The sequence below is a fragment of the Lepidochelys olivacea genome (genome assembly GCF_965140295.1).
Source record: "Lepidochelys olivacea isolate rLepOli2 genome assembly, chromosome: 2".
NCBI lineage: Eukaryota > Metazoa > Chordata > Testudines > Cheloniidae > Lepidochelys > Lepidochelys olivacea.
In genome coordinates, this window is record NC_140412.1 from 107,789,656 (window position 1) to 107,804,865 (window position 15,210).

The 15,210-nt window shown below is 41.3% G+C and overlaps 1 long non-coding RNA gene across 3 annotated transcripts in view; it reads right to left on the bottom strand.

The window, feature by feature from the left end:
* Nucleotides 1-15,210, bottom strand: part of LOC311516477 — a 165,746-nt gene that overhangs the window by 113,149 nt on the left and 37,387 nt on the right. For 2 of the 3 annotated variants that reach the window (XR_014710423.1, XR_014710424.1), the window contains exons 2-3: nucleotides 1,236-1,315; nucleotides 97-205 (exon numbers count right to left, since the gene is read on the bottom strand). This is a non-coding gene — a long non-coding RNA (uncharacterized lncRNA). The remainder of the gene's footprint in view (nucleotides 1-96; nucleotides 206-1,235; nucleotides 1,316-15,210) is intronic. The other variant, XR_014710425.1, reaches the window with a different exon arrangement.

Consider the following 15,210-nt stretch of genomic DNA (forward strand, 5'->3'; position numbering starts at 1 on the left):
CTGCCTACTCTGCCCTGTTGAACTCCAAAACAAGCACCTTATGGAAACATTTTTGTGATCCATATTGCCAAGGCAGGATTCAAATCATAATTTTACCTGTTCACTGGAAGGAGGAAGGTCCCATAAACAGTGTTGAGTCCAGATCATGCATCATCTTCCTGCCTGTCTTCCTATTCTCCAGCTCATGAGCATGAGCTAAGCAAATCTGAAAAAGAGAAAAAGGATCTTTTGTATTTTTTCCGAATTACTCATCAGCATGTGACTTTGCTGCAGATACAGCTTGACACTGACTCTCCTTGAGCCTCTGGGATAACTCAGCATATAAAAGAGACTAAGACACAGAAATTACAGCAACAAGGGATGAATTAAGTCCCCTATTTAGTCTTAATTCTCCCAATCCAGCAAATATCTTGAGATACCACAAAATTTTCAGGGCTCCCAGCCCCTCTCTTCTTCTCATTCCTGACTCCACCTGTCTCCTGTCCCGCAAATGGATGCCTCCCCTCCCCGCCCACCGCAGCCCGGCTCAGCTCTTCTTTTCTTTCTTCTGACTCTTTTATCTTTTAAATGATGCAGCCCTTTGTGCTTGGGCATTTGGCCAGAAGCAATCAGCTATGTATTGCACCACCTTTCTTTATTATTTATACTGCAGTAAGGTCTAGAGAGCCCCAAGTGAGATCTCATCACCGCCATGCTGGTCACTGTATAAGAGACAGGCCTGGCCTATACTTAAAAGTTAGATTGCCATGGCTATGGTGCTGAGGGGTGTGCACAACTCACACCCCTGAGCACTGTAGCTATGCTGTCAGTGCTTAATTTGTGCCAGGGCTGGACTTGCTGCATCAGTTATGAAAGCAAAAATATTGCTTGAGCCCCAGCATCTAATTTCTTAAGCCCCAGTGCCTCTTTCAATACAAATTAAGCATCGTATGCCCACCTAACTCCCAATGTAGATGCCGCTAGGTATGCAGAAGAATTCTTCAGTTTACCTAGCTATAAACCCTCAGAGGGGTGGATTACCTACAGTAGAAAAGCAGTAGAAAAACCCTTTCCGTCGCTGTAGGAAATATCTACACTACAGTGGCATAGTTGCACCACCATCAGGCTATGCCGCTGTAGCACCCATAGCATAGACCATGGACACATAGGTCAGTGCTTGCCTGGCAAGATTACAATTTAAATAAGAGACAAAAGGATGGGAAAATAGGCCAAGTGATTTGCCCAAAGTTACTCACCAAGTCAGTGGCAGAGCCTTGAACAGAACCCAGGTTTGCTGATTCCCAGCCCTCTGCCCATAGCTGACTCTCTACCACATCTGGATCACAAACAAACAGTCTGTCTTAATTCAAGACTAGCAGCAACAGTAACAAATGGCTATACCCCTCAGGCATGCAATATAGCCTATATATTACAGATTTCCTAATAAGGTAAACTTAGACTTATATGGGCCCATATTGTCTCTCTTTGCAAAACATTTGTGCAGGTATAAAACCCACATTTGCATGGACAAATGGGCATTGATGCAACTAGGTGGGATAACTGTACAACCACAGCTCAGCACTCCCCTTCCTTTCCAACCCACAGTTGCTTCTCCTCTCTCAGCAGCAGATGGCTCCAGCTTTTAGAATCATAGAATATCAGGGTTGGAAGGGACCTCAGGAGGTCATCTAGTCCAACCTCCTGCTCAAAGCAGGACCAATCCCCAATTAAATCATCCCAGCCAGGGCTTTGTCAAGCCTGACCTTAAAAACTTCTAAGGAAGGAGATTCCACCACCTCCCTAGGTAACCCATTCCACTGATTCACCACCCTCCTAGTGAAAAAGTTTTTCCTATCATCCAACTGAAACCTCCCCCACTGCAACTTGAGACCATTACTCCTTGTTCTGTCATCACTGAGAACATTCTAGATCCATCCTCTTTGGAACCCCCTTTCAGGTAGTTGAAAGCAGCTATCGAATCCCCCCTCATTCTTCTTTTCCGCAGACTAAACAATCCCAGTTCCCTCAGCCTCTCCTCGTAAGTCATGTGTTCCAATCCCCTAATGATTTTTCTTGCCCTCCGCTGGATGCTTTCCAATTTTTTCACATTCTTCTTGTAGTGTGGGGCCCAAAACTGGACACAGTACTCCAGATGAGGCCTTACCAATGTCGAATAGAGGGGGACGATCACGTCCCTCGATCTGCTCGCTATGCCCCTACTTATACATCCCAAAATGCCATTGGCCTTCTTGGCAACAAGGGCACACTGCTGACTCATATCCAGCTTCTTCATCCACTGTAACCCCTAGGTCCTTTTCTGCAGAACTGCTGCCTCGCCACTCGGTCCCTAGTGTGTAGCGGTGCATGGGATTCTTCTGTCCTAAGTGCAGGACTCTGCACTTGTCCTTGTTGAACCTCATCAGATTTCTTTTGGCCCAATCCTCTAATTTGTCTAGGTCCCTCTGTATCCTATCCTTACCCTCCAGCGTATCTACCGCTCCTCCCAGTTTAGTGTCAGTTTGCCACCTCTACAGCTATCTTTCAGCTGTTCACAGATGGGGGGTAAAGCCAGAGCTTGCTGCAGCTGAAAAGGAGAAACAGCCAGCAGGAAACAAACAATTGAGTTGCAGCCCGGAGAAGAATCTTTATGAAACACACAGGTCAGTCCTTATGGGACAGAAAGGGTGGAAACCTTCTCACATCATGGCTGCTTGTGCCCCTTTTTTACACCCTCTCCACCACACTTGCTTCTGTGTCAGTATCCTACCCCTCTATAGTTGCATCTGTCTCCCAGGCATGGCTGTTCCCTCTTTTCACCCTTTCTGGGGCAGGACGTTGTCGTCATACTATCTGTAAAGTGCCCAGAGCGCTGTTGGCCTAAATAAATAATTAAATAATGCTCAGAATATTATGCTAATAACTCTGGGTTCCCGTTGTTAATTTCTGAACCAGTTCATTACCCACCAGGCAGGATCATGGTACAAAACTTCTATCAGTGGAATAGTCATGCCCCGAAGTAGCACATGTATCAGATACCATAGGGCCATGGAAGCACTAGTACACTTAACTGTGGCAAGCAGAATACACAGCAGAAAAAATAATCTGTTTTACGTCCAACGTGGTCAAGTGAACTGGCGCATATACAACTGGCACCTTCCCAAATGCCACGGTGTGACAGACCCTTAGCAAAAGTGCACAAGCAAAGCAGCACACAAAGAGCCTCCCCCTTACCAGCACTGCCCACTCAAGAGCTTTTCTCAATTTCTGTCCCTGTGTTTCCATTAGTGGAAGGACCATTATAATTATAGTCAAAATGGGTGGGGGAGGAGGCATGGCCCCATCCCCCATCTGCAGCAGCCCACAGACAGGACAACCATCCTGATGAATGGCAAATCCAGCACAGTCCCACTGCATGCTAAGGCACTGGTGGAAGAGGGATTGACTGTGCCTAAGGCAGGGCACAGCTCCTCTCAGAGATTCCCACTGAGCAGGGTAATTCTGCATTGCTTCCTGCACTGGTTGGTCCCAAGTCTGTTTTCTAGGCTCCAGTTTCATTCAGCTGTGGTGCTAAGATTACTGGGATAGCAGTGGGAGGCTGACCTCAAAAGAATGAAAATGGTAGAATACAGTTGCCAAGATTCAGAAGAGGAACTTTTGAAACAATGTTTTGTTTTTATGTCTATACATTAAATAAATCTTTCCAGTAAGACCAGGTTTTTTGAAGCACAGGATTTTTAAAAGGAGTGCAATTAAAATTCCTTATGTAAAGCTACTTTCCACCCTTCAAGCTAAAGCCAATGATTCTTAAAAAAGAAAAGAAAACCACAACCATGTGTGCACAGAGAATATCTGACAACCTGTTTTTAATAAATGAACATTTATTTATCTCTCAGTCCCTTTTTTCATAAGTGTTCTCAGTCATATCACATAGGATCTCTTCACTAGGATTCCCACCAGTTGGGCACAGAAAAGAGGAAGGCTGATACCATTCCAGCCATTGCCACTCAGATCCTATTTTCAGAGCAACTCCTAATGGCCTAAATTCATCTTCTCAGCCATCTTTTTGGGGGGGCAGGGAAACCTTAATTGCTTTTCATGTAACGACCAGACAATCAGAATTATGAACTCCTGTCACCTTTACCCCCAGATTTGTCTCTGTCTACTGTCTTTACATTTTGGAGCTGTCTACATTGGATGGGACCCACTCTGGTTCATGTTTTTAGCCAAGAACCTGAACTTGACATAGGTTCACAGATAGAGCTGGGCAGAAACCTGGTTTTCCATCCTGTGAGACTTTCAGAGAGTTCTAATTTCTTTCCGAACCCCACATCAGGATGAAAAGTTGAAGTCTCAAAAGTGTTCACAAAATGACAAACTAAAAAAAAAAAAATCAGTTTGGGTCAATTGAAAAGTTTAGTTTGGATAATTTTGAAACCTTCCATATTTAACTTTTTTCTTAAATAGTTTTAGTCTAAATTTATTTAAAAAAATTTAAAAAGGTATTTTGACTCAAAAACCCAAAACTTTCTGGTTCAAAAATATCAAAATATTCTGTTTCAATGATTTTGAAACTTTTTATTTTTGCAAAAAAAACCCTGAATTGAGAGATTAATCAGAAATGATCCCGTTTCACAAACAGTTTAAATTTAAAGAAAAAAAATGGCTTGTTATAAACTTTCCAAACAACTCTATTCTTAACAGCCCCTTCTCCTTTAACCTCACAATGAATAACAAATCAGCCCCAAATAGTGTGAAAGAAAAGAACCTTAAATTTTAAAAAAAAATTATAAAACTGATTAAATCATTCTATTAAAATCACGTCTAGTCATTGCTTTGTTTAGCAATTTAGGCTGGGATTTTTAAAGGAACCTATGGGGTTTGGGTGCCCAACTCACAATGAAACTCAATGGGAATCAGTAACCTTATGCTTCCTTGAAAATCTCAACCTTAGTCAGATGACACACAATATTGTATTTAAGGAATTAAGTCAGTATTCATGCAGGCATTTGTGTCCCTTTAACAAAAAAACAAACAAATTAGGATCACACAAGGATAAATTATAACATGATTAAGTTATGGAACTTCATACTTAGCCAACATGGCTGATCCCAAATACAAAGGTAATAGATCAAGGTCAAAATAGGAAGCAGAGGCCGATATGTGGCTTGTGGAACATAATCCTTTCCTTCTCGGGTTAAAAAAAAAATCCAGATTTCTACCCTGATCTAGGTTTGCTATGGAAGTAGTGGCACAAATCATTGGTGGGAAAATGTAGAAGTAAGACAGGAAGGAAAGATGATAGAATGTGAAATTTTGTCAATTTTTTAAAAGACCTGCACTTCTGTCCAACGAACTCAATCTTAATAAAGAGTATTTCTAGTACCTTTGGATTGGTTTGGTCATATAGGAGAGCTTGATTCTGGAAAAGCAAATATGTTGGTAAAAGTGCATAAGTATCTAAGGATAGGCCTAACTGTAGCAAACTGGGGAATCAAATATGTTCTCATGTTTTATTTAAAGAATTGCAAGACACCTTGAAAAATGAGACTTGAACCTCACAAATGACTCAACATGGACAGACCCTTTTACTTGCATGGAGGCCTATTAAAGTCAAATTATTGTCTGCTCAAAACATCACATGTGTATTATATGTATTCCTATTCATCCAACATTATGCAGTCACCATTGGGGATGGAACACAGCATCTGTTTAACAGTGCTCAGGTACTAGCACAGATAGGCACACCTTGGAAATTCACAAGCATTCAGGACAGACTGTGAAGGAGAATACTACAGTCAAAGGAAGCAATAAAGAAAATGTACAGAGACAGAATGTAATTACCTTGGAATTTGGCCACGACATTAGTGTTAACATACCCCTAATACTGTAGAAAGTGCCATGGAATTTTGATGAATGAAAATAGTCAGAATTTCGTGTGTTTCACCTTGTATGTCAGGTAGCGCCTTCAGGGGCACAACCTCCACTAAATCCATTGGGTCAGTACTGAGTCCAAGGGGACAGTGCCTCCTACCAAAACACCACTTCCTTTGATACCTGAGTTTTTCCTAGACATTTTCCATTCAAGTACTGACCCAGCCTGATCCCGCTTAACTTGTGAGGTCTAATGAGATCATACATTTTATGAGAAAGTAAAAGAGCTTAACTGGCCTTAACTGAACACAATCACACTTAGCAGTTAGAAGTAACTTGGTTCATCCCAAGTGGAAAGCGGTGTGTTGAGGGGGCTTTCTTTGCTTCTGGAGACTGTAATTAAGATTGTGGGACATTTACTTCCCTGACAAATAAGAACATGTTTTCAACTTCTTTATTAGAGCCTAAGAGCCATGTTTTCAGAAAAATGTGGTAGACAGATTGGTCTTTCCCATTTGTCAGACTCCCAAGAAGGCATCCATCTTGCCATACCCCAATGAACCAAAAGGTGACAACTTGGGCACAGACATGGAGATGTTCTCACTTGAAAGAATATTTAGGAAGTAATTGTGTATGATATTTTTCATTTGTCCATGTTAATGTCAGCTTAAAACCAAATAAAATATATGGGCCAAGATTTTTAGAAAGGATTTGGGGAACCAGCCTGAGATTCCTTAAAAGGGGCCTGATTTTCTAAAAATATGATCATCCACCCCTTAAAATCATTTAAAGTGTCTCATGTTGGGCACCGAAAATCACTAGCCACTTTTGAAAACCATGACCATATACGTATATGTTTTGGGCAGCAACTTAACTGCAAATGCTCCAGGCAATTATCTGTGACTAAGTCTGGCAGGCAAAAGGGCAGTCACAGTTCAGAGCCATCACCTTCTAGGGTCAGAACCTTGAGTCAACAAAATGGTCACTGAAATAACATATTTGTAAAGTTCCACTAAGGCGAAACCTGGATCTCAGAGAGGAAAAATTCTGATTCTCATGGGAAAAAGTTTTGGTAAACATCTCTTCATGTTTCACAGTGAACACATTCCACCCACACAAAGACGGCTAAAGTCTCACTTATGGGCTTCCAAAATGACGACACTTAAGAGCATAGCGTAACCTCAGTGTTTAGTGAAAAAATACAGGAAAAGCAGCACCTCCCTTGTGGAAGAGGAAAAGAGCAAAAGCACAAGCAGTATTTCAAACACAAAAAGCCACCACACACCACCAAAGCAGCGACTAGAAAGTTAGTGCCTCTCTTTTGGTGGCTATTTAAGGTGAATCAAACAAAGCCATGCAAAAGGATTTTTAAGTAAATATCCAACTCCAGGCCAACAGGTCAGAGCCCTGGGCTATTTTCCTATGGTATTTCATAACATAAAACTGCAAATTGCAGCATTTCTCCATATACAGGATCTAGCTAGCTATTTTAGGGTTTTATACCATTTCCCATCACTGTAGTATCTGAGTGCCTTCCACATAAAATCAATGGCAATACCAAAGTCCTAGTGGACTGGGGGTTTTGAGGTGGGATTAGATTTTATTAATTTCTGTTTTTGTGATGTATTTATTTAGTTAGTTAGTTGGTTGGTTTTGCTTTGATTGGGGTATTTCAAAGTCATGAGTGTCATTCTCACATTGGTAATGTCTTTTACCAGGATCCAAGTATTGTCTAATATAAAAGAGGCTAATGTAATGTGATCGAAGATCAGCTTTTCACCAGGTAGCTGATAAGCAATACCGATAGCAACTTTCCCCATACTAATGCTGAAGAACCATTCCACAGAGCTGTTAGGGAATAAACAATATAATCAGAGCACAAGTACAGATGCTAAAGAAATTACATCACCCAACCAAGGCAATAGTTACCTTGCAGCCCTGTTTCTGACAGAAAGATCAATTTAATTAATAGGGATTATTTTCTTTAAGTTTTCGTTGTTTGTAAGTACAGTCTTGTAGTCATAGTACCTCTATAGGCTAGTTTATGAGCATTAACATTGCTCAGATAATCTTGCTGGCGAGAATAGAAACAGCTATCATGTTACTTGAAAGAACTAAAGCTGTATTGTGTACCAGTCATTAGTCTCCTTGAATCTGCTCATAATGATGAATGCATCATTCTGCTTGCATGCAACTTTGGTAACAAACGGCACAGCCAAGACTTTTCCAGTTCTGTTATTCTGTTTTAAAAAACACTGACATTTTCTTAAACAGACATAATTTACAATTTTAAGTAACACAACAGTGCCTTGGTGTGTAAGGGCCAGCAAGCAAACAAGACTCCTTTCAGAAAGATCAGAAAAAAAAACAGTCTTGTGCTCAGTGAGGTCACTACAGCTTAAAGCTAGAAGGGTGCAGAACTAGGGCACTTCTGTGATTTTTTTTCCGCTTTGAAATGTATATAATGCTCCCATTGCAGAGCCTCTGAGTGCATGTAGAGTAAAAAACATTACCCAACACCACAGTAGCATGTGGGAGTAAATCTAGACACAGAGAGATCAACCAGGGTCCTGATCCTGCTTTGGTTGAAGTCAACCGCAAATCTCCCATTCACTTTAATGGTGCAGGATCAGACTTTTAAGTTCTGATCTTGCTCCCTAAGAAGTCAATGGGAGTCTTTTTGTTGACTTCATTGGGCTTTAGATCATGCAATGAATGCACTTTTATTATCAGAACTCCACCAGACTGTTCTATACTCTGGGACTAACTTCCTGCAGAGGATGATGAGATCTAAATTAGCTGTTACCACTCAAGAAAGAGATCTTGGATAGTTGTGGATAGTTCTCTGAAAACATCCACTCAATGTGCAACAGCAGTCAAAAAAAGCTAACAGAATGTTAGGGATCATTAGGAAAGGGATAGATAATAAGACAGAAAATATCATATTGCCTCTATATAAATCCATGGTACACCCATATCTTGAATACTGCGTGCAGATGTGGTAGCCCCATTTCAAAAAAGATATTAGAATTGGAAACGGTTTAGAAAAGGGCAACAAAAATGATTAGGGAAAATGGAACAGATTCCATATAAGGATAGATTAATAAGAGTTAGACTTCATAGAATCATAGAATATCAGGGTTGGAAGGGACCTCAGGAGGTCATCTAGTCCAACCTCCTGCTCAAAGCAGGACCAATCCCCAATTAAATCATCCCAGCCTGACCTTAAAAACTTCTAAGGAAGGAGATTCTACCACCTCCCTAGGTAACGCATTCCAGTGTTTCACCACCCTCCTAGTGAAAAAGTTTTTCCTAATATCCAATCTAAACCTCCCCCACTGCAACTTGAGACCATTACTCCTTGTCCTGTCCTCTTCTACCACTGAGAATAGTCTAGAACCATCCTCTCTGGAACCACCTCTCAGGTAGTTGAAAGCAGCTATCAAATCCCCCCTCATTCTTCTCTTCTGCAGACTAAACAATCCCAGTTCCCTCAGCCTCTCCTCATAAGTCATGTGTTCCAGACCCCTAATCATTTTTGTTGCCCTTCGCTGGACTCTTTCCAATTTATCCACATCCTTCTTGTAGTGTGGGGCCCAAAACTGGACACAGTACTCCAGATGAGGCCTCACCAATGTCGAATAGAGGGGAACGATCACGTCGCTCGATCTGCTCGCTATGCCCCTACTTATACATCCCAAAATGCCATTGGCTTTTCAGCTTGGAAAAGAGACGACTAAGGAGGGATATGATAGAGGTCTATAAAATCATGACTGGTGTGGAGAAAGTAAATAAGGAAGTACATAATACAAGAAGTAGGGGTCACCCAATGAAATTAATAAGCAGCAGGTTTAAAACGAACATGAAGAAGTATTTCTTCACATAACGCACTGTCAACCTGTGGAACTCTTTGCCAGAGGATGTTGTGAAGGCCAAGACTATAACAGGGTTCAAAAAAGAACTAGATAAATTCATGGACAATACGTCCATCAATGGCTATTAACAAGGATGGGTAGGGATGGTGTCCCTACCCTCTGTTTGCCAGAAGCTGGGCATGAGCAACAGGGAATGGATCACTCGATGATTACCTGTTCTGTTCATTCTCTCCGGGGCACCTGGCATTGGCCACGGTAGGAAGACAGGATACTTGGCTAGATGGACCTTTGGTCTGATCCAGTATGGCCTTTCTTATGTTCTTAATCTGAACTGACAGAAGAAATAGAGAGGTGAACTGAATTGACCAAGATCAGACAACATGCCAGTGGCAGAGCCAGGAATAGAATCCAGCTCTTCTGAGTCCCAGGCCAATACCCTATCCACTGAACTATGCTTCCTTGTATGTGGAGCTTCCTTGGAGCTGTAGAGGGACAGAATTTGGAACTAAATACATCACCCCCTTTCTATTAAAAGGGGAGTACAGTAGTTTATTTTTCCCTGAAGCTCAACAAAGTACATGTTGCCTGAGTTTTATTATAATTATCCTATTTGTGGGACTAGATATTTTCACAGCTGCTAGGTAACTACACCTGTATTCTCCTTCCACAGTCCACTCCAGGAGTTTCCAGTCAGGCATTGGTCACGGTCAGAAGACAGAATACTGGGCTAGATGGACATTTGGTCTGACCTAGTGTGGCTGTTCTTATGTTCTTAGCTGGAGTTCTCATGTTATACCAATAGAGTGGTCTTAAAGGAAAAGATCATTGTGACACTTTCTGGCAGTTGCCAGGGTTGTGAGGTACCTCTTTAGCATCCTGCCCTTAGCATAAGGAAGCCTTCCTTGTAAGCCTCCCCAATTCCACTAGCCACAGGCAACACAACCATTCCCCTCAAGGCTTATACAGGCCCCGCTCTCTCTCTCTCTCGATGTTAGTGATTGGCACACTCCAACCCCCCAGCCTTCCAAGCATCCCCCTGGAGTGACCAACCCCAGATCCACTAGAAACAGAATTCACAAGGTAGCTGCTTCCAAATAAATAGTACTCACAAGCATACCAGTTTCAGCTCAAGATCACCATTCCATTTAGCATTTAGATATGTTTATAATGAAAACAAGTAAAAGGCTATTTAACAAAGAGGAGAGATTTAAATAATAGTAAATAGAAACACTGGAAACAAATGGTTACGTGTAAAATAAAATCATAACACGCATTTTAGAACCTAGACTTACTTAACTAGTTACTATCATGTTTTCTGGTAGTGCTGACGTGTTTTTCAGCCAGGTAGGCTGTGATCCCTTTTCCAGGAAACCAAGCATGCTCTCAGCTTGTCTCCTCAGTGAAAGATCCCAGGTTCATCTCAGTACCTCCAGTTATGCCCCCCAAATCCATTGTCTTTATTCGTAAACAGGACACCCCCTCACTATTTTTGTTATTTCCTGCTTCTCTTATGTCAATTCACAGCTTCTTCATTTGCATTAGGCTCAGTAATGCACATATACTGAGGGTATGTCTATATTTAAAAGGCTACAGCAGCATAGGTGAGCTGCTTTCGTGTAGACACTACCTATGCCGATGGTGTAGACAGTACTAGGTAGGTGTAGTTAATCCACCTCCCTACGAAGCGGTACCTAGGTCAATAGAAGAATTCTTCCATCAACCTAGTGCTTTCTGCACAAGGACTTAGGTCAGTTTAACAATGCTACTCACCCCCCAACTGACGTAATTAAACTGACCTAATTTTCTAGTGTAGACTAGGTTTTACAGTGTTAGACACAAAATACCCAATGACCACCCAGAGAGAGAAACTTTTACTACCCTCTACCTAAAAAGAAGCTGTTTAGCACCTTCTGGTGAGCTGTCTAAACTTATACACCTTAAACACATAGTTTTCAGTATAGATATATAACTCCTTAAATATCATCCATACATACCTTTCACTATGACTATGATGACCAGTAAGCTACTGGCTTTCAATAGAGAGCTCACCTGCCTTTGGCACACTATTAAGTAGATACCTGACCCCAGGGATCTTTGTAAAATGCTAAGTACCCCTTATGCCTTCTGCCAGCTGGCATCAGGAGATCTTTGAGTCACAATAATTACAACTGTCTGTCACAACAACTGACTGTCACAATTAAATAAACTGTCCCCAATAAAGTAAAACTTACTCAGCCATAACACAAAAAAAGTAAAAAGATGAACCTTATATCATTTCCTAAATCTCAACAATTTTGGCCTCTGTCACACTAACAGGGAAAGTGAGTTCCATAATCAAGGATCCTCCACTGAGAATGCCCTAACTTTAGTCCACTTACAGTCATATCCAGGATTTTTAACAGCAGCATTCTAGTTGATCTCAATTGCTGGGAAGGTGCACACGGAAAGAAGTAGTGTCTCAAATATTCAGGATTTAAAAACCAATAGATTCAAACCTAAGATTGTATCTTGACAGATGGAAACTAGTGAAGTCTGCACAAAACAGTTGACATATGAGCCACAGGACTGAAACTGCAAAATAAATGGGTGCAGTAGCTAAACTTTCTATGTGGTCTTGAAGAGTAGCCTCATTTAGAAGTACTACAGAATTACTAAATCAAAAGATGTGAATTAAATATTGGCCCAAGTGAAAATCCTGGACCCAAACACCTGAACTTTGAACATCAGCTCTGGATTCAAGCTTTCTGGGTCTAAATCAAAGTTTGTTTAAATACTTTTAGGCCCTTATTCAAAAAAACTAATGTAGAATAAATCCATGTGTCTGCACTTCTGGGGTACAACTGGGATCATCAATGCCTAAATACTGTGAAAAGGGCTGTTCTGATGATATTTGAAAACAGGAATCTCACAAGAAAGCCCATACTTGTGAAATCTCTAGCAAAATGTTGCCTCAGGAAGTTTGGATAGTCCAGACAAGGTTGAGATAAGCATGCAAACTTTTGAATGTTTATCTGAAATAAACTCAAGCACTGACTCTTTTGCAAATTACTTGAGACTAGTGTGTACATAGTAAATATATTCATTCTTTTGACCATATTTATATTTAGTTGAGGAATCCAGTTTGATAACATTGCCCCCTGCCTCTGCAGCTGCCTGGATGGAGTCAAGTTGATTCAAGAGAAGCAATTATGCTTGAGACATCTCTCTCTATTCTACACAGATTACAGCAAATTTGAATTTAAATTAGAAGTTAAAAAAATGGCTGATTATGGTCAGAGGTGGGTATTACCCATGAGCTTCAGTACTGAATATGTTTGCGTGATCAAATAAATACTCTATATTCTACTGAAGCTTTTGAAGAATGTTTAGAAGTAACACAAGTGGGAAAAATCCTCCTTGTGCCAGACTCTAGGATGTTTTTTAAACATACATCAAGGCAAAGCCATAAAGCAGCCAGTTGCCCTCTGCCAAAAGCAGCATTCTCTCTCTCTCTCTCTCTCTCTCCTCTCCTCCCTTGAAATGAATAAGATCTAGATCAAGGAAGTTGCACCACACCCTTTAGGTACTTTTTACATTTGCAGAAATCTCTATTTTGCAAGAGGACTTTTTAGTTTTCTTTTGCCCAATCAACCCACCTCCTTCCTTGCACTGCACCAAAGGTCAGAAGACAAATAAAGCCTGTCAGTTCTAGAGCTGCAGTGGTCAATCCAAGCTATCAGCTGTATGCAAGGGGCCCCATACCAACGGTCACAACCTTGCTAGGGACTTCTGGAGTGTCTCAAGGTATCAGTTCAACATGAGGGGGTGGGAGGGAGAGTGTTCTTGTTCAAGATTACCTGTGATAAAGACAGCTCTGTGGAGGTCTGGTAAGAATGAATCTTTCAGGGGATAACACGTGCTGCAATATTTTATCAAAAGGGGTTACAGTAAACCCCTTCTACTCCTGTCTCCTAATCTTCCCTTTCTTATCAAAATACAGTACGTATGTTGTTAAAGGCCTCTTATTGCTGCAACTAAGTTACATCAGCTCCCCTCCACTCCGATCACATGCTGAATCAGCAGTTCTGAAAACAGTGCCGTCTCTGACAGGCACTGATTCTGGATATGTCAGTTAAGCACTGTGAAGGGCAAGCGGCCAAGTGGCAGCAGGGTAATTTTGGAGTTCCTGCATAACACTTGCTAGCCTGCAAGATACTGTGTGTGGGTTTACACTGATACGAGATCACAGCAATTGAAAACATGGCTCTGCATTTAGAATCTGAAGATCATTTGCACCCCTGCCAATGATTAACGTACATAATATGATGCTTCTGAACACGTCTCAGAAACTTCCTAATCAGGGAAAGTGCTGAAATGTGGTAATGCATGGGTGCAACTTGGGGCAGCATCTGGATTTGCAAGTGATTTTTTTGGTAGGTGGGACATAGCACATATAAAAGTAAGAGAGAACTTTAAACAAAATACAATTAACATTTCTATAACCCCTATTTTTATTATCTTTTCCTCCCTAATCCTCCTCCCCCTCACACACACACACACACCTTTTTTGTCATTCTATTCATTTTTCAACAGGTCACTTTTCTTTCTTTCAATATTTTTTCTGAGCTAATTAAAATGGTTTGTCCATTTCTCCATATTTTCTCTCTCTCCATTATTCTCACTCTTTTATAGTATGTTGCTTACCCCCCTATGAGCCCTTATCCGTTGAGATACCTTTGTCACCTCTGCACCCCCATTTTCCTTATTGCTCCCCCCCCCCAGGTTCTTTGCTGTTCACAATCTCTCTTTCCTGTCAACCTGTCTCTTCTGCCACAAGAACACCACTGTCTTTCTTTCCCGCCAATGGCCCTGCTTCAGCAGTCCATTCCTGTTTAGCAAATCATTTAAGCATGTGCTTAATTATTGGGCTTAATTTTTATTTCAATGGGCCTCAAGCACATGCTGAATGGCTTTACTGGACAGGGGCAGATTAGGCACGCGTTCAGATGTTTTGCTGAATTGGAGCTATAAACCATCATCGACAGCAAAGCAAAGCATCAGGCAAACTGTAATGAGCCCCTTTCTGCTCACCACATCTGTACACCAATCCATCACTGGGGTGCTTCAGTGCTTATAAGAGTAAATAATGGCCTGCATAAACCACACTCTCTAGCAGGAATGAGAGAGGCTTCTTTTTAAAATGTGGGTTACTCTGCAGCTATAACATAACTGTTTCAAAGGCTCCCAAATCCTGCATAAAACAAAGTAGAACCATTCCTTGAAGACAAAACAGCAGTAGCAGGACAGCCAGGTGCTCAAACTATCTTGGGAGAGTAGCACATAGTTTAAAAAATTACTTCAGCCTGAAGGAATTTGAAGGAGAACCCATCAGTGCAAATGACAGCAAGGGGAGGTGGAGTTTTCACATTATCTCAGAGGTTCTGACTTGATCAGACTTTCAAGTACTCAAAACTGGAGAACAGGCTAGAAATTCTGGTGTGGCAGA